At 43.1% G+C, this 20,109-nt stretch overlaps 1 protein-coding gene across 3 annotated transcripts in view; it reads right to left on the bottom strand.

Annotated features, from left to right (window-relative positions):
* The window catches only part of rai1 (retinoic acid induced 1), a 67,479-nt gene that overhangs the window by 37,295 nt on the left and 10,075 nt on the right, over positions 1 to 20,109 (bottom strand). The window contains exon 2 of one of the 3 annotated variants that reach the window (XM_081609950.1): positions 1,427 to 1,525. The exons of the other annotated variants lie outside the window; for them this stretch is intronic. The gene's annotated coding sequence lies outside the window, so the exon portion shown is untranslated. The remainder of the gene's footprint in view (positions 1 to 1,426; positions 1,526 to 20,109) is intronic. 3 annotated transcript variants of the gene reach the window in all.

The raw sequence follows: 20,109 nt of genomic DNA, 5'->3' as shown, positions 1-20,109 counted from the left end.
AGCCGGGTTGAGGGAAAGAGGGAAGGACAGATGCACTGACTGCTGATTGGACAGAGAACAAGGGGAGAAGCGAGGGAGAGAGCAGAGGAGGGAAAGAAAGAGCCTGTCACCTCTAGTCAGCGGCTATTAGCGGCAGCAGCAGCTCTGAGACACCATCCCTCATTCTGCTCTGCCAGCGCTGGCACAATTAGACACACACACATGCACACACACACACACGTTCATACATCCATCTTTCTGCTCCCTGATTCTGTGCGTGTGTGTGTTTGTGTGTGTGGCTGAGACTAATTGAGAGAGTGCGTCAGGCTGGGCGCAGTGTTTTTTTTTTGTCTCGGTCTGCTATGTGTGTGTGTGTGTTCACGTAATGAGGAGGGAAAGAGAGAATGTCCTTGCGTTTGATCTGCTTGTGTGCGTACGTCCGTGCATGCATGCATTTGTGTGTGCAGCACACAGGGCCCCCTGCCCAGGCCTGAGAGTGACTGATAGAGTCCATGCCAACTGGAGCTGCATGCCACAGTCTCCACGCCTGCACCCGTGTCCCGCCACTGCCAGCCCCCTTCGTCTCTCATCTCTCCGTTTCCCTCTGTCGGCCTCCTTCTTCTCATCTTTCTCAATCCTTCCAGCTTCTTTTTTCCCTGGTTCATGTTAAATCGCTTTGTTTTTTCACAGTTTCTTTTTTTTTTTTTTTTACCCGGCAAGACGGCTCTTCCCTTTTTCCTTCTCATTTGATGCCCTCTCATCCTTGAATCTTTTTAATAGTCGAAGCTCAACCTGCCCTCCTCTAATTTGTCTCACTTGCGGCCCATTTGACGCACCGACGCCACATTTCGCGAAAGCCTTTCTGTTTTTCCCGCTCTAAACATTTTTAGCTTTAACCTTCCACCTCAAAATGAACCACTTTCCTTCTCCGTTTTTTTTCTATAGTCCTCTAGTCATCTTCTCTTCTTCCTTCTTTTTTTCCCCCTACATCAATAATTCATTTTCCGCATGCAGCCACTAGTGGCAGCTGTTTCCTATTTTCCGCTCCATTCATAAACTCACTACTGTCTTGATATTTTTGCTCTAATCTTTCTACTTTCTCCTTTTTTTCCTTCGTCAACTCTGAGATGTCCCTATTCATGGCTCGCCTTCGTTCTCATCGGAGTCCTCATTATTTACCACCTACCTTCGCCTTCCTTCCTTCCTTCCTTCCTTCCTTCCTTCCTTCCTTCCTTCCTTCCTTCCTTCCTTCCTTCCTTCCTTCCTTCCTTCCTTCCTTCCTTCCTTCCTTCCTTCCTTCCTTCCTTCCTTCCTTCCTTCCTTCCTTCCTTCCTTCCTTCCTTCCTTCCTTCCTTCCTTCCTTCCTTCCTTCCTTCCTTCCTTCCTACCTACCCGCTCCTCCCCTCCCTCCCTCCCTCTCCCTTCCCCCTTCTCGCTCCTCCATCACCTTCTTCTCAGCCGTGAATCTCCTCATTTCCATAGAGCTTTGCAGCAGCCTGGCTCCTCACACATGCGCATGAAACGACGCAGCACGCATTCCTCCATCCTGAAACGTAGAGGTCAGGGAAGATGAGCACGTGAAGTGTTCATGCACTCGCACAGGTCTTTTGTACAGTGAGATCTGACTGCTAAATTCTTCCTATTTTGTATTTCTGGTTTTACTTGGCACGTTTTTTGGCGCCAATAGCCATTATTATCGACAGGTACCAGACATCAAATGGACAGACACAGAATGGGGGGCGGTGGGGGGAAGACATGCAGCAAAAGTTTCAAATTCGGGATCGAACCCAGGATGGATGGAAACAGCTGCCTCAATTCTTTGTACTTTATTGGAAGATAGCATGGCAAAATCCTTTTGTTTCTCATTTTAATAAATTAATATCTGCATTTGTATCCACCCTTTACATGCTAATGCTAAACTGAAAAGCCAAGCAAGCAGAGAGCATTATTTAGAGGTGAAGCCAAGATGAAAAGAGGAGCTGCAAAGATTCACTGCTCAGGTGGGATAATCTGCAGGTCATACATCTCACCTACTGTTGACCTGTTGAAGTAAACTACGCCTCCTACTGTCAAACATGGTAGGTGAAGCATCATGCTGAAGCTGATCAGAGTTGATATGAAGATATGTGGAGCCGTAAATAAGATCCAGCTAAGCTAAGAGGCTAGACGGAGAGAGCGTTCAGTGGAGAAGGAGCCTGCAATGGGGAGATCGTGCTGCGTCTTATTTAAGGGTGTCAGAGTAAATCGGGGTTGAATGCAAATTCACGTCACGGTTTTCAGATTTTCGCTTGCATTCACAAAACCACACACACATTCACACACTCATGGTAGGCTACTACACTAAAAAAAAAGAAGCAACATTTTGGAAAACACGTCACTTTTCACAATTATGCACTGCTGTGTTACTGAATTAAATCAAGTCCCAATAAAAAACACTGACATTTGAGGTTATAATGTGTGCAAAATCTTTGCCATTCACTTTGGTTCAGTTTTATGCATTCGGAACGCCACTGACTGATAGTTTGGGACTTGTTCTATTATGAGAAATTAGGGCTGTGCCACTGAAGTCCAGTACCTCAACGTGGCAGGGTGCATAGAGTATAAATGCTGAACCCAGTCTATTGAGGAGTCCAAACTAACCTGCCTTATTATGGCAGAGCAGAAAAAAAACATACCTGTAGGATTCTGCCTTTTTTTTTTTAAGCTCGTCTCCGTTATTCTCATTGCAACTTTGAGTCCATAGAACAAACAGCAGCGGATCAAGAGAGGGACGAAGAGAAAGTCTGCTTATTAGGGCACCGCTGGCTGCAGCGTGCATGTGATTCATTGGGAGAGCAGCGAAGACACAAAGGGAGCGAGAGACAGAATGAGAAAGAGGGAGATGGATCGACTTGTGATCTGGGGCGGCTCAGGATCAGGGTGGCTGTCTGCTGTCCTAAGGGAAAGAAAGGGCTCGCTCATTATTTCAGGAGGGTGACACTGGTTTTCACCACGCGCAGAATAAATAGGAACGCCGCGGTCCAGGCTGCACAAGTTATCACTGTGCAAAATAGGCTGACAGCACATTATCCGGCAGCAGGCAGAGGTCTATCTGTCTCAGGTAATGGTCACCTTCTGCGTTCCTTTTGTGAGCTCGCCCCTTATCGCACAAGCACCTACGCCTGTGTGCAAATATGAACGACCTTATCCGTTTCTAGAAGCCACGTGCATGAAATTTCTTCAGCGTGCGAGCGTCTCTGTATGTGTGTGTTGGTTGGGGGGTGGGGGACGTCTGCGTGCGATGACGTGTGCGCACTCGTGTGTGAGACGCTGGTGCAGCCGTGCAGGCCTGTGACTTACTCTGTGTGACATTTGACATACTAAAGTGCCCGCAGTGTCTGCTCCACGGGACCCGGGCTGCGCTCTGAGAGCACGGCAGCACGCCTCCGCTCCCACTCGCCGCATCGCATCTCGTCAAGTTCGTCCCCTCGCATTTTCATTCTCCCATTTCACCTCATTCATATGCTATTTTGGGATTTAAAAACCAGGTAGGCTTTTATTCCCCCCCGCACCCCCACTCTCCTTCCCGTCTGGTTTCCAGTCAATACGCTTCCCCCTGTCCTTGTCACCTGTTATTCTCTTTTCTGCCACCTTTTCCCTTCCCCTCGTCTGTTTTTTCCTCTGTTTTTTTATCGTCTCTCGGCTCACACCACGGCCCATTAGCTTACATCAGTCCACTCCCGTTGCCTCAATAACTTTGAGCGGGTAGGCTGGAGTTGTGTTAAGCAGTCGCGGGTTTGCTGTTTGTCTTTGTTGACGTGCGTTTCTTTGAGAAGGAAGCTGCGGGAAGGGCCAGTCCGCCGCCGCCGCCGCCGCCACCACCGGTGTTTCTGGACGCCCGTGCTCGCTTGCATCCGCACAAACTTGCACACATCAGCTCAACGAGAGCGCCCACCACGCACGCTCCAGATAAACAAGTGCGCTCACATCTCCCAGGAAGTTACCATGGCAACTCCCTCCCTTTCATTCCCCTCACCGGTTCACTCTGTCTCTCTCTGACTGAGCCGCCTGGTTGGCTGGCTGTCCTGGAGGCGAGACAATAGCGGGTATCAAGGCCAATGTCACTTTTTACTCCCCCTTCCTCATTCTCTACTCCCCATTTTCTGCCTAAAACCAACACTATAAAAAAAAAGCAAACAAAAAAACAACTAAAAGCAGGAAATAAAACGGTTGTATTGATAAATGTGACATCACGTGTATCAATGTGATGTCACATGTTTGAAAACAATAGTACAGTATTCAGCGAGTTTCTTGCAATTCTGCTCAATCTCTCCCCTTTCCTCCCTCTCCTTTACTTTTTTTGCATAATGTGACCAATTGCCTTCTTCCCTTTGTAGGGCGCGAGAGGAAAAGGGGATTTCATGCAGGCTAACTAAGCCCCTAATCCCCTGTTTCATGCCAGTCTCCCTGTCTCACTTTCTCTATTTTGGGTTACTGAAATTTGTGCGTTTTCACCAAGTTGCCATGGCGGAAAGAAGTATTAAAATTATTCCAATCTGTAGATATTCAGTAACTAGGATCGCAGCTAGTTTAACCTAATCAGTATAAAGTGTGTAAAGATTTCTGGCAAAGCCACGAATGAATGAATGAATGAATGAATTGAGGTTAATCACGGATCCTAAAAGGTTTACACTTGCAAACGTGTTTGTATCCCTTGAACGTTTTTACATTTTGCCGTGTTACAACTGAGTCTATTGCACATTATCATTTTTTAGAAGTAAAAATCAGAAAAGTTTGTTGACCATTTATTTTTTGAGCTCAATGAATTGATACCCCGTAGAACTACTTTTCACTGCAATATTTTGCTCATTTTTCTTTGCAAAATAGCTCAAGCTCCATCAGATAGCATAGAGTTCACCTTCAAGTCTTATTTTATATCCTCGATTGGCTTTATAGCTGGCCTTTGACTGAGCTATTCCGATACATGAATATGATCCTATTCCTTGTTGTCCAAACAGAATGGCCATGTCGGCATCCATTTTAACTTCTGTGCCGTCCAGTCTTCGCCTTGGCATTGGGATTATATCAATAAATCAACAAGTTTTAATACTTTACGTTACAGACTGATTGATAGACTCATCTATGATGTCGTCCAAGTGAAGAAAGAACTGAGCCATTGAATGAAAAAAAAAAAAAAAACTTCCTCTGTAGGGTGACTAAAGTCAGCAATTGAAGAAGGGCGAGGAGCTCCATCACAATGGGAAATAGAGTTGCTGCTCCTCAGCATCGAACGGAATCGGTTGAGGTGGTTAAGACGTGTGATCGGGAATCCTTACTAAGTCAGAGGTTTATCTGGAGCATCCCAGTGGGAGAACTGGAACATGCCTGGTGGATTATGTTCCCACTCTGACCTGGGAATGGCTTGGGATCCCCCAAGTTGAGCTGGAATGTTTCTCTGACCATAGTCTGTGTTTCCCTCCTGGACCTGTTAGCTTTGCAACCCAATCTCAGAAGTAAATGGATTGATATATTTTTATCTTTTATTGTTTTGTTGTTTGAAAGAAAATCTGTATTGACACTGTGGGATTCTAATCAAAAACACTGCATCACCTGTGCTGTCTGAAGCAAGTAATAATAATGCTCACAATAACCACATTAATATGAGAGAAGATCCTGAGTCTAAAGAAGGGCTTTTCTGGAGATTTAATATATTTTAGACAAATAATCCTCTTTATCCAACAGTTTAAATTTAATGAAAACAGTCAGGACAATCTGAGACAGATGTACAATAATCTATACTAAGTGAGGGTCTACTCTAGATAATCTTTTTCTTTTTCAATCTCTGCATTTAAAGTCCATATTAACCTGGTCATTTCTTTTCTACGCAATCCAACTCGATTGTAATTTCACTTCACTGCTTTCTCCCATTGAATTGGATTTCTCTGGTAGAATTTCAATCAGCGAACAGAAGAAGTTTGAATGATAGTTTTGATTTTTTGTGCCGTTTAGGAACTGCAGTTTTCTTGTAGTTTTAGCAATGACAGCGGAGGGAGTGAACAAAGCCATCAAGTCCGCAATGGCCACACTTCCAAATACTGAATTAACATTAACAGCCATCTTGTTCGACTTGGCACCTCTCTTCTCGCAGTGGAGGGTGATTGTTTACAGTACAGGCAATTTCCTGTAAGCTTCAGACTTCACTCTGGAGCTGGCACATTGCAAACACCATGACCAAACTTTAGAGGTTGGGTAAAATTTAAAACTTCAACATAGTCCACGGCTGGTTTTTATCAGGCTACACATCCACATATATACCCGCATATAGATTATTAAAAAAATATGCTTTTGAAACTGTTTTTTAAAAGCTTTTAATCAGAACACAGTTTGCATGTGAGTTACGGCGCACACGGTGAAAAATCGTTTTTCAAACTATGGATGTTTGATTAAAAATCCAATTAACCCTTTTCTAGGCTACACTCACTTCAAAGTTGACAATACTTCCTGTCAAACTTGAGGTTACTGAGAGAAATATTTAAGTTAATTTCAGATAGGATCATTAAGTTATAGCAGGGTATGTTACTTGTATTCTACATAAGTAAGGAATAACTATTCTTACTTGCTTTTAGCAGCGGTAACTCTGCTCACTGTTTCCTTAAAGTTTGACAAAAGTTCCTATTTTCTGGCTTTTTGTTTAACAGTAGTCACTGCCTCTATTGTTAACATTAATAATGGATGGCTGTAGCTTTAAATACAACAGCGCGGTTTAGCAAAGGTGCTATACTTAGCTACAGTAAAGAGGAGCTGAAGTGGCTGTTCTTAAAGCAGATGGGAGTCTTTGGCCGTAATGCTCCCTCACTGTCTGTCTCACGTCTTTCTTTCCGCCTCTGAATGACTGCAGCTCAGACCGTCACTCAGTGGTGGATGTGTGCGAGGAGGCAAGAGAGTGAGGAAGGAAGGAAGAGAGCTGTCAGGCGCTCCGGCTAAGCATCTAATAGGTTCCCATACTGAACTGACATTTGAAGGCTGCAGGAGCATTAGTCTTGAAATGAAAAGAGAGACGGATCTGGAAAAAGAGAGGAAGAGAGAGAGAGAGAGCGAGTCTGCGGTGTGCAGCAAGCATTCTGCAGCCTTTATCAATGGATCTGTCTATCCTTTCGCTGTGCGCAGCCTCATCTCTGTGATCTCCACCCACCAGAGTCCTCCGCCTCCTCACACCGTCCCCTGGCCTCTCGCTGTATATCTATCGAGCCCAGAAAGAAGAGACGGGAAGGACGGAGATGAAAGGAGCAAGGAGGAACACAGTCAGGGGTTGACCCAGGGAGCGCTGAATGAGCATGCGAGGCATGGCAAGAGGGATGAGAGGCACTGATGAGAAAACGATAAGAGCCAAAGAAGGGGTGAGAAGACTGAATGTTAAATGTATAATTAAAGGTACGTCCTGATGGAGACCGATGTGGCAGAGCTGACAAAGGCGGCTAATAGAAATAAATAGACAGAAAGAAGGACACAAGGCAGGTACATCAGCAGACATCCAGAGTGAAGACCGTTTGCCCTAAATCTCAGTCTCCCTCTGTCTGACAGCAACGTGGAGAGATCAGAGGCTTCTCACAGCCTCTTTATGCTCAATTTATCTCCTGTCATTTGTCAGTCATTGTTTTCTTCTAGGCTACTTTCAGGGCTCTCATTTCAGTCTCTCAAGAGCCATCTCAGGTAATCTACTACAAACAGCTGCAACTCCTGGAACTAGAAGGCATTACTGTCTTGGCTTAGGCAAGGTCCAGGTACCAAATGGCTTCTGGAGACGAACTATGCAAAGCTAGGCATTAGGACAGAGTGTTACTGGGAGGGTGGCTCTGGGGCGCTAACCATTAACTGTTAACTTCCTCCATCGTTTTACGAAAGAGTAAAAAACATTTATTGAAGTTATCTTGAGATAAACTTTTGCATCATACTCAAACATCTACTGATAAATAATGGCAAAACAACTTTATAGGCCTTGGAAACTTCAAATGAAGAAATACTTTCACATGAACGTTAACAAGTCAAGTTATGATGCTGGACATTCAGAGAGGGCTTGAAATGACTTCAGCTTTGCCAAAAGGACAAGTAGCTGCTTTTGAAAAGATCCCCTATTTATAAATTGTTTGCATCTCTATTTTTATGAATCTGTCTTTTTGGAGACATGTTTTGAACATTTTGCAGAATATTCTAGATTCCGGAAGCAAGAAAGAATCACCTAAATAGATGTATGAAAAGGGCATTAGGTCAACAGCCACATGCCCTGAATTGTAAAACACACAGTCCTGTGTATACGTGGTTTTCTTTGGGCGGTCACTCCTCCAACATCCATAATAAGTGTCTGATGAATGTTTGCTGTCTGTACTTTAATGTGTGTGTCTGCACACTTGTTTGCACTGACAATCAGTCGCAAAGTTTGCTGCGCATACGTATATACATGCGTATCTGTGTGTATGCACGGGCATCTAAATCTGTGCGGGGAGCCTGTGTGTGGAGATGATAAGCACCTGAGCCCCGAGGCGGCCTTCAGATTTCCCCTCACGTCCTCGGTGAAATCAGCCCAATCACTGCACTGTCATCTGCCTGCCACCAGAGAGAGGCCTGCGCTGCATACTGACAAGCTCATTTGCCTAGTGCTGTGTACACACATGCATGCACACACGCACGAGCATGTGCACGCTCACTTATGCCCTCCAGGCTTTCCACTTTCTCCCAAAATTGAGTTCAAATAGAACCACTGTGGGAGACATTTGTTGGAATTTTTTTTTTTTTTTTTTTTGCGCAGGTGATAAAAAAAAATGCTTCCTCCTTTTTTGTTAATCGCCAAATTGAAGTGTCATTTTTCTTCCAGCACGCTACAGTCAGATGAATACCTTAACCCCAAATGGATCATCAAATATTACTTATTACGGCCAAGATTCCCTATATGAGTTGCGTTAAAAATTCATCTGGTGTTGATGGCAACTGAAGCTTTCCATTGATCAGAGAACAGAACTGATTCCAGCCTTGCCTGTGTGTGGATAAGTTGGAAAAGGTTATTCTGCCAACTTCTGATGTGCTGCCATATTTGATTCATTGCATTTTACAACTGATATCATCAAAAGTGAGCCTTCTGAATCTTAGAAATTAGAAGTAGCAAAAAGCAAGATAAACCAAAAAATATTTCTGTGTGACATCTTGTTTTGGTACCTATATGCCTTTCATACACACCACAGTAAAAATGTGCATTATTTGGCAGTGGTTTCAGTTTATACTTAAACTTTTGAACATATTTGCAGCGTTTGTAAAAACCAGACCATCTCCAATACTATAAGCTGGTTAATAGTCCCACGGGGTTCTGATATGGAGCCACTCTGTTTTGTTTTTGTTTGTTTTATGGCCTCCTGTTTGGGCTGATGATCAATACATTTGTTAACATCTGTATGATGCACTTATGCAGATGATATTGAGCTGTGCTGCAATGGAAGATGGCGTAGGGTATTTTTATTCCACTCAAGCTGCATGACAGTAATACTGTGCATTTGGTCAAATTAATGATAAATATGCTTAAATACATACTGGCAGGGGCATTCTTTTCATTAGTTATAACTGCTTTTTACTTGTAAATGAAATTATTCCTCGAGTTTGTATTATAATTGTCCCTGACATTGTTCCATAATCAGACAATTAACTCTTTCAAGCACAGTTGTCAATTCAAGTCTTGAAAATCTAATAGTTGGGTTTGACCAATTTAAATCTCCATACAATCCCATCTTACAATTCTGACCATATGGAGACATTGATTAGTGTCTGATTAGTGAACATGGTGAGGCATCCATGTAGGCGTGGGCTGTTTTATGACAATTTTAAAAAGTGAGATCTTTAAGAGCCCAATAGCATTTTATTGGTTATAAAGACTTTTAATGAGCAACCAGAGATAGAGAAGGGGTTCCTCTGGTTATATAGATGGTTATATAGACTGTAAATATACGTAGCTCTCGCCCTCCTGCCGTTTCTGCATGCTGTAGGTCAGCTGAGTACGATGGCTAGAGAGAGAAAATACCCGCTCCTCCAGTTGAATGTTTGGAAATTTGTCTAATAGTGAAAAACACAGTAATGGTTTCAGAAAAGATGCTACTCATCACTTTCCTTAAGCTGACACTGACCAAACATTCACATCCAGCTATGTAAGATCTAGAGCCCATCTGTAAAATAAACAGTCCACTCCAGATTTGCTAATTTTGCAAATGCCCTGACTAATTAGCAAGCTAATATAAACTCGGAGGCTTTTACTGTTACATTAAGAAGAGAAGGACTGGAATAAAGGTTTACTCTTCTTGCTGGCTTTTCCCAGCAGGCACTGTTAAATTTCAATGTATTACTTAAAATTGAATGAGAACTTTAACACCGACCTATACAAATATCTACAGTGCACGCTAAAAACATTGTAATGAGTAAATGGGATGAAAGGCTGATTTGAAAGATTAACTGGAAACCAAAAAAATATATTGTGTAGTGCTGCAGTTAATGGCAGTGGGCTTTCTAATGGTTTTCACATTCTTGTCGATCAACTTCTGCTTCGTTATCACATCACTGTGCATTTCGGCCTCACACTTACATTCTGTTGACCCAAAACTGTCCTTAAAACCTATATATAGAGACAGACAGGCGGAAGACAGACATTAACGGGCTGCAGGCTGAATGAGCGGATTTGAGAGGAGGCATCTTGCCGTGTTTGTTCGTGTTTTGCAGTCCGGTAACGTGCGAGCTGGAGAGTAAGAAGACGCGGAGAATATATTAATTCTGCATGTGTTTATGTCCGTGTGCCTTGCCGAGCTTGTGCGGCGGCAGGAGCCACACAGAGTGCTGCTCTCCTGTCAGTGTGATTAGACGGCTGCACTGACAGAGCAGCGATGGAGAGACCAGAGGGAGAGATAGAAAGCGGCGGAGAGACGGGGAAAGACTTTCAACCGAGGCGGGGGACTTGAGGGAGGGAGTCTTCAAAGAGCATGCGGCCAGGCGGCTGACACGTACAGCATTTCTGCCTCTGTTTTTCAGACGCACTCACCCGAATGTTAACACTCACCCAGGGCTGCAGTGAGGTCATTTGAGCTCCGCTTTACTTTCGGTTTAACATGGGCACAACACTTATCTATGCATGCGCACACAGTTCACCTTGACTCTCCTTCCTCAGCCCAAAAGAGGCCAACGTGAGAGCGTGTCTCAGTGTCGGATGAGAGGTTTCCATGAGAACAGCAACAGCGGCAACCCCCATGGGCTCATTTACATATTCAAGTGCAGAAGTGTGGTTGAATTACAGTGATTGAATGACCTAATCGATAGGGTGGACTTAATGGATGGATGCTAGGAAGGACAGACAGAGGAGAATGGAGATGAGGAGAAAGCGAGCTAAGAGGAAGAGGGGCGTGCCAGCTGATGGTAAATCGGAGTGCGGATGATGCAACGGACCAGCATTTTGGTTACAAATTGAAATCGGTTTGTGTGTTCTCCGATGTACAGCTCAATATTAACCATGGCTAGTACACACACTTCCTCAGCATGTTGCATAAAAAATATAAGAAAAGGAAAAATTGGAGGGCAAACAGTTTTAAATATTTAGTTGCACAACATGGTGAAAGAAGAAATTGTGGCATACATCATGGTATTTCTTTCTTGTCAATGACGGACATTCAACTTTATCTGATGAACAAAATGTGAGCTAATAATTCAAGCCCCAAATAGAGAGTTGGATGCTTCGTCTGTGTTCGAGACTCTTCTTTTCATGTAAGAAAAGACGTAACTCAAGTTACCTGTTGTGTAGATGCAAGAAAGCATCGCTGAGAAGGGGGGAGTTTCGCCCCCTGGTGGATAACGGATGACACACGCATTAAAAAAAAAAAGAAAAAGACAAATGAAAAATCTAATTAACTTTATTAGTGCTTTGTAAGTCTGTATTGCAAATGTAATTTAACATGAGGAGTTAGAAAGTGGCTATTTAGAAGCATTTTGTAATCAATTATGTAATCTGAAGAAAAACAAAAAGCAGACATCAGTAGATTTTAATTGAAACATTTTAAATTGGACCTTTGGGCATTTGCTTCTAAGTTGAAGTCATGTTGCTGCATCTACAAAAAAATACCAACAATAACAGTTTAAGCACCAACTAACTAAGATGGTTTTTCCCACTAAACAAGGTCCACTGCTACAGCCATATTACTTCAACGGAGCGCTTTGGTCTTCAATGTGACAGATTAAAAACAAATCTATCTCAGGAGTTTTGAACACAGCATTTTTGGTTCATTGTTGATCTCTAAGAGCTCGCCCTCAGCACACAAACTCTGATGAGTAAGCACTGGTGTTTTGGTGCCTGAGTTGGTGCCTGAAAGCTGAAACAAAATGGTCCCCAGCTAGAACTAGCCTCAGTTTTTCCCTTCCTTGTGTTTTGAGGGAAACCCACCAGAGAGCTCTAACAACGTGGCATCCCAGGTCCACTGAAGAATGACCCTGGGTTCTGCTGGGGTGAGGTCTATGCTGAATTTGTCCCACTGGTCCACTATTCCTATTTTTGAAAGCACAGACTGCACAGGGAGCTGCCACTGTGAGGTACAAGGACAGGGCAGAAAATGTGTGATAAAGCAAATCCAAGAAAAGAAGTGAAAGACCTTCAGAAGGCCAGCAGAAACTTTGAACAATTGTGAGAAAGACTGACTCCTTCTTGAAAGAAATGTAGAAAACAAAAAAGATTCCTTTGAATTATCAAACATTAAAGATCCATAGTTGCATGCTGTGATCTTATTAAACTTTTTTTTTTTGATTGTCCTTGACTCTCTCTTGCTGACCACACAGATTCATTAGATATGCAACAGCCAATTTTCTGAAAGGCAGCCTTCGCTCTGCTTGGCTGTGTCTGAAAGCCCAAGATTATCTAAGCATCAGTAAGCCACCGAGGAAGTGGATCAATCACGGTTTTATTATGATGAGTGTGTTGGGGTGGCTGCGCAGAAAAGTAAATGGTGCTACATTATGCAGTGCAATAACTTTCCATAACGGAAAGGCAGCCGCAAGAGGCGAGCAGCACAATGAGATGTTTACATAAACATAACGGGAAGGATGCTGACTGTGTGGAATTGACAGTTTATGGAGGTGTGTGAAGCTTCTAAGAGCGCAATGTGGAGATGCTGTGGTCCAACAAATAAAAAAAAACAAAACAAAAAAAAAATCTGTTTGACGGTGGATTTGTGGCGCGTTTCCATTTAATCTCTTTGTAAATTCACACGCGCATCCGCGCCCAGACGTTTGATTTGGTGCAGTGGCGAAAGCTGGACCGAAGGTGAGGCTGCAATCAGCAGCTGCTGTGACAATGGAGCCCCGGTGGTCAGAGGGACAGAGGAGTGCGATGGGTGGTGGAGGATTCAGAGCGAGATGGGGGGGGAGGGAGGGAGGGAGTGAGGTCTGCTGGGGGAATCAGTGATGGGGAAAATGGATGGAGGCGAGGGGAGAAACGGGGGGTTGGGGGGAGGAGCTGGGGTGGGCGGCTCTAATGGCCCGAAGACACAGCTGGCTGCAGACACCGAAGGACATAGACACCGAGAGAGTGAGACAGACTGAAGGAGGGCGATGGCGGCGGTGTGGGGTGCAAAGCAGATAAAAATAGAGGGGGAAGAGAGAGCAAGAGACGAGGAAAGGAAAGGAAAGGAAAGGAAAGGAAAGGAAAAGATTCTTCCTCTTTTTCTGCATCTGGTCGCCTGCTGGGGTGGACATGGACGCTCATAGCTCACGCACAAACAAACACATGGATGTCGCTGCCATGCATGACAATGAATTATCCATGGAACAATAGTGGCTCCTTATTATTAATGAACATTAAGGATGAGACAAACATGAGAGGCGGGGTGGTAAAATGACAGGAAATTCTGATTAACTTCAGTTCCAACCGTTTACAGGAGGCTGATTAGAAAACACCATGAATATAGAACTCTGGTCATTCAATTTTTTTTAACCCTTTGAATACTTATATTTCTTAAGTGACTGTACCAAGTATTTCGTGTGAGGGACAAGTCAAAAAATGTGTCGCTTTTATACTATACTACCTTTTTTAATCTCTCTTTTTTTTTTCAAAATCACTTTCTCTTTCTTACTGTTTATTCAATGTCACATGCCGTTTATTTTTCTTTCGTTAATTATGTAAAGCACGTTGAAATGCCTTGCTGCTGAAATGTGCTATACAAATAAAATTTGATTGATTGATTGATAGAAAACCCTGAGCTTCATCTGGATAGTCAGAAACCTAAAACTATAAAATCTTTCCAAATGCACCGGGTGTACATGCAACCAGGTTCGTTAACAGAAACACACTTTGGTGTGGATGTCGTTACTGCAGGAAGGATTACTCGGTGGTAGCTATTTTGTGCATCAGTGAGGTTTTTTAAAATGGAATCAGATGGAGAAGAGGACAACAAGGAACTATTTAAAAGGCAAATATATTTTCTATACTTTCAGACATATCTGTAGTTCAATCAGGCTGAGAGAGTGCTACTTTAGCAGATAACAAGAAGGCAGGACAGGGTGCAACAAAAATGTTCTTTACCCTCTTGGGGTTTCAACCCGAAACAGGCTGGATCTGGAAAATGTTGGCCGAGTTAAGGTAAGTATCTCCATTCTCTTGAAAAATGCACTTAGAGACTGCTGCTTTAGCAGTGGCAGCTATGCTATGACAGCTAATCGCTAATTTAAGGTGCTGAAGAGAAGTCAAAACGTCTACGCTGTGAAGTAAATGTTTTTCAGTTCTTCCTTTCCCACACAATCTCTGCTTTTAACCTAAAAAAAATGAACAACGAATAAAATATCTCAAATAGTCTTTGTTTAAATTTAGGTTCCCAAAGAAGAATTGGAATTGGCTAAAATCCGCCAACATTTTTTCCCAAAAAGCAGAGAAATCTGCTGCTAAATTCTGAATGACACATTTCTACCTCCTACAAAAGCGCTGGCTCCTCCGACGGATGCACCTCAACTATTAACTGTAATAATGACATAATGCAGAATGAATATATTAACGAGAAGAAGGAATGTGGATTTGTAAACTCCGCTGAGACGGGAATGTGTAATTATGCGCCATGCAGGAGAGAGAGAGAGAGAGAGATAGAGTGATATGAGAGAATGATGAATAATGAGAAAAAAAAGGGAGCAGACCAAATAATGTGGCGTAATATTCTAAAGGGGAGCATACCAAAAGGGGAAGAAGATTGGCGTTAGAACAGCAGATGTAAGATGAAGATAGAAAAAAAAGCAGGAGGGGGTAAAACAGAGAGGAAGAGGCAGAAGGGGTAGAGAGAGGGAGGAGGCGTGGTGTCGGATGTTGACGGAGCGAAACAGAGAGACAGGCTGCAAGAAAGAGAAAGAGCGGCATCTGTGCACACCAGGAGAGCAGTGGAGAGCATAAAAGGTTAAAGGAAAGGGAGCTGGGGAGGAGAAGTTGGGTCAAGGAAGAGGCAGACAGAAACAGTGGAAGACGGAGGCTCTGGGGGAGAAGGCAGGGGGCGAGAAGGGGATGACTCAAAAAGAAGCAAGGAATGAGTCGGAAGGGTGGAAGCAGATTGCCACGAGGAAAGATGGATCTGTTGCAGGCTAGAAACAGAAAGGAAGCGGTGCAGGAAAGACAGTTACACGAGGAAGAGTCAGAAGGAGTCCCATTTGTCTCCAAGGTGAGGCTTTAAAACCTACCGTCCTTACTCGTTTTAAACAGTGAGCAAGGAAAGTCTACTTGTTACAGATCAACAGAGCCTAGAGGGTGCCAGGTGAGGAAATAGAAAGGAAATCCATTTCCAGAGCTTTGGAAAGCACACCAATAGATCTCCAATAACACTGACGTCTATGTGCAGCAGGTGCTGTGGTGAGCTATGTTTTCAGTTTGGAGCTGAAAGGGTAGAAACAGCGGTCAACACAACGCTTAAAAAGGGTTTAGAGGCCGTCCCCCTGGGAGAAGGCTATATTTAGCAACTTTAATAGTTTTCAGGCCATGCCTTCTTTGGAGAACGAAACCTTTTAATTGATCTTTAAAGTTGCCCAGGTTTAAATCTAATTGATCAAATTAAGTCAACATTCATTTACAGTTGGACATTTCATTCAACACTTTTAATCGTAGGAGTGGCATCCTGCTAAGGTTGAAATCGTAACTTTTTAAGACCTTGATATGCCCTGACGTTGATACCCGGCCCATGACCTCACAATAAAAGCACCACTCTTGTGCAATGGCAAAAAAAGCACCATAACTGGAAGACAATGCTCCCGATTTAAGGTGACCACTTCTACTCCTCTCTCCCCTCAGTGAACAATTATTTTAAGAACCAAACTTATGGTGATTTTCCTCCAAACCGGTTCTAATCCTCAACCAGAGGTGGCGCTAGATCCAGATTCTCCGTGAAACTAAATCGGCTTTACACAAGAGCAGATCTAAATATCTCGCATAGTAAGTGTTTAATGTTCAATCTGTTTTAATTGTTTTTTATGGAGGGTCATAGTGCATGGAAGAAGCTTAAGTATCATCAGAATCAGATTTAGAATCAGCCATGGCTCTGTGAACAAACAAAAGAATTTATATTATTTTGGTTTTCAAGTCCCCACAGCCCACAGACATTAGAAATGAACATATAAACTTTAATGGAAATAAAATAAGGATAAAAGAGCAGACTGTAACTGTATTTGCAGCCATTTTTTATATACATAAAAAAGAATAAAAAAATATTGTTGTGACAATGCAATAACGCTTATTTAGTTTCACAGTAGAGTATCTGACTACTCAGGCTGTAAGGTGTTCATTGTGTTCAGCAGAGAGACAACCTGGAGAAATAAACTGTCTCTGTGATGGATGGTTTAGGCAAACGGCGCTCTGTCGTGCCGATCTAAAGGTAAAATTTGAAAGAATTTGTGTCCAGGATGTGTGGAGTCCGCAGAGATGCTAGTTGGTCCTTTTTCTGACCCTTGATGTTTACAAGTCTTTGAGAGAGAATAAAGGTCAACCCTGTTGACCCCCACTGCAGACCTGATTGCTGGTTGCTGTCTGCTATAGTTGTTTTGTGGATAAGCCAAGCCACAAACTGATGATTTATCACAAAATCTGTGGAAACAAATGCCTCAACATCACCATCCTAATATATGGAGACTATTTTAAACACCAAAAGATGCTTTCGAAGGCTTCAGAATAAAGATCGGCTGGTGTTTGAAACACACCAGCGGCACTGAAAAACTGGAGGTGACGGCAATGTTTTGACTGGGATGAAATGGAAAATATGAACCGGCGCTTCAGATCTACGAGGTGCATTGATCTAGTTCGATTTTGTTATGGCAGATGACATGATACATGGAATCAGTACAATATTTCTTTCAGTTCTGTACTGGATACATACATTTTGTACACTTGCTTTTCTGCTTCAGTTTTTATATACGCTGAAGATGTGCCTCTTTAGCTGGTGCGTCTGTGTGTATGCGTGTGTGTGTGTGTGCGTGTGTGAGTGGGTGTCGAACCACATGAATAAATATCGCCACAGAGATAGCCCAGGGTTTGTTGACTGCTCTGATGTTTAAATTTGTGCCGCGGCTTCTCCCGGCGAAGCTCGTGACTCACTCTCTCTGATATAAGCTAACGCGCTAAAAGCAACTCCGGGTCAGCGCTTACCTCTTCTAATTTAACGCTGAGGGGGAAAACTGCTTAGGTAGCTGCGGAGTGTTGCCAGCCCAAAGTAATCCCACCACCCCGATTACCGTCTCAGTTACTTTTTTTAGGGTGATCGATGTGTGCCATTGCGCTAGATGTTGCCTCATGTTAATGAGATCGACACAGATTTTGTTATTAGCCAGCTAGGCTAATGTATTCTAATGCATTCTCTGCTGCCCGTCTCTTATCCGTGCAGGATATGCATGCAGCATCCTGTCTGACTCACAGAGATCTCATTACAGATCTCTCCAGCTCGACGAAACCCTGTCGCTGGCCTCTCCACCTTCATCCATCTATCCTTCACTCCATCTCCCGTTGCTCTTTGCCCCTCTTTCTCCCCTGGTCTTTTTAGTATGCATTGCTGTGTGGCCTGTGTAGGTGAGAGTCGCTGCCTCTGCTTGAGTTCGCGGGGTGAATGTAAGAGGAGGAATGCAGGAGTGTGCATACATGAAAATCCAAGCTTAAGGTTGACTTTTTGCATCGTGATTTGGGTCTTGATCCTGATTCCGTTTGCATGCGTAAACATGAGAGCTAAAGCCTAACACAGACACAACTGCTACTTGTTTCCCCTCTCCTTTTTATACCTCTTTGCTGCTTGCTCTCGCCCAAAAATAAAGAAAGGTGTTCATTATGTTTTGCTTAGTGAGGTGGAAATATATTGTAAAGACTCTGATAATTGATCGTATCAAAATTCTAATTAAATTTGAAAATTCAGCTGAGGCTTATCCGTTTAAGCCTCAGGTGGTTTGTGCGCGCATGTGTGTGTGTGCATGTGTGTGCTCTCCTTCTGGCTACCATGGCTACGGCTCGGTCAGTCGATGGACATGTGAGGCGGAGAGGAAGAGGTTATTAGCATCTCTCTCATGTTTTCTCTGCATGAGAACATCAGCAATTAGCCAGATCCCAAACACACTCCGTTCAGTCCTCCATCTAGGTGACTGAACATCCCTCCTGGGGGATGCGAATGAAGGTCCGCCTCTGACGTGTGTGGAGTGACTGCTTTGTTTACATATTTTTTCATATTTTGTTTTGTTCCTTGTAAGAGAAAGTTTGACTGAATCAACACAGCTCATTATGTGATTTGTTGAACACCGGGTCCGGCTTATGGGAGATGGTTAGTTCTTCGCGTTTGACGTCAAAAGCGCGCGTGTATATGTGAGGGTGATCATTGTGGAAGCCCAAGGTAAAGAGGCAGCCTTCATAATGACGCTCTGATTAAAAATTAAAAATCAAACAAATGAAAAACTCCTCTGCCCCCGCTCTGCATCTACCTCCGCAGTGTGGCAACCTTTTCCTCAGAGAGTCATGAAGAGAATAGATGAGAAAAGCAAACAAGAAGGGAAAGAAAAACGGATAAGGACAAGGTTTCAAGCACAGGTTTGCAGAGCTTTGAAAAATTATTTGCCTCTTTGCTAGTTTCTTGCGCTACTCCCTTTTTTGTCAAACTTAAGCATTTCAGAAAAAAATTATTTCAGGTAAACATGACCTGAATAAATACGACACAGTTTGATTTACGATGAAACCTAACCATGTCCTATGTGGAATTGTACAGTACGGCCAGAAAGCCATTTTTAAAAGTAGCTTTTATAAAAAACATGTTTTTATATATATTTTAAAACAATTACTATGTCCTGACAGTATTGTATGAGACAAATAATCTGTAAGAAAATCAAGCTCCTCTGCCATCTGCAGGAATACACAACTTGGTCATAAACAACCAATCAGAGCCAGGAGGAGGGTCTTAACACAAGCATCACTGACCGTGTGACAACGCTCCTCCTGGCTCTGATTGGTTGTTTTTGACCGAGTTGTGTATTTCTGTAGATGGCAGTAGGACCACAGAGAGACGGCAGAAGAGATTGATCTTTTCACAGATTATCTATCTCATGTTATACTGTCACAATATAGTTACATACTGCAGCTATGAGGCTTGGTTGGTCCCCCAAACCACAGTCAGAACTATTGTCCACAAAGAAGATGAAATGTTCACCATTGAACAATGGTGAACATTTCCTGGAGTGGATAGTCTAATGGAGTGCACTGACGACTCATCTGCTAAAGCATTTCTTTGGTCTCTTGCCTCAGTTACACTGGCGTTCATGGTTCAATTATAAGAAAACAAACAAATAAAAAATAAAAAATGTTTTCCAGGGTCAAAAACACTGTTGACCAAAAGAACAAAGGTCAGTCTAACATGTTCCGAAGAGCATTTTGAAGATATGATGACACAAAACTGGAACGTTTTTTTTTTTGTTAAAAAATTAGCTTCTTGTATTGTGTAGTTTAAAGCAAACCCAGCAATTCAGAAATAGTCTGACAGTGAAACATGGCGGCGGCAGTGGTGACCTGGGGCTGCTTTGCCTATTTGTGATCAGGACGACTTGTGATAATCTCAAGTGTATTTAAAATAATGCAGAAGGGAAATGATGTTACAAGCAGCAACA

Source organism: Poecilia reticulata, chromosome 8 (assembly GCF_904066995.2).
Source record: "Poecilia reticulata chromosome 8, P_reticulata-male-v2, whole genome shotgun sequence".
In the NCBI taxonomy this organism is placed as follows: Eukaryota; Metazoa; Chordata; class Actinopteri; order Cyprinodontiformes; family Poeciliidae; genus Poecilia; species Poecilia reticulata.
This window is presented reverse-complemented; position numbering and strand designations above follow the sequence as displayed.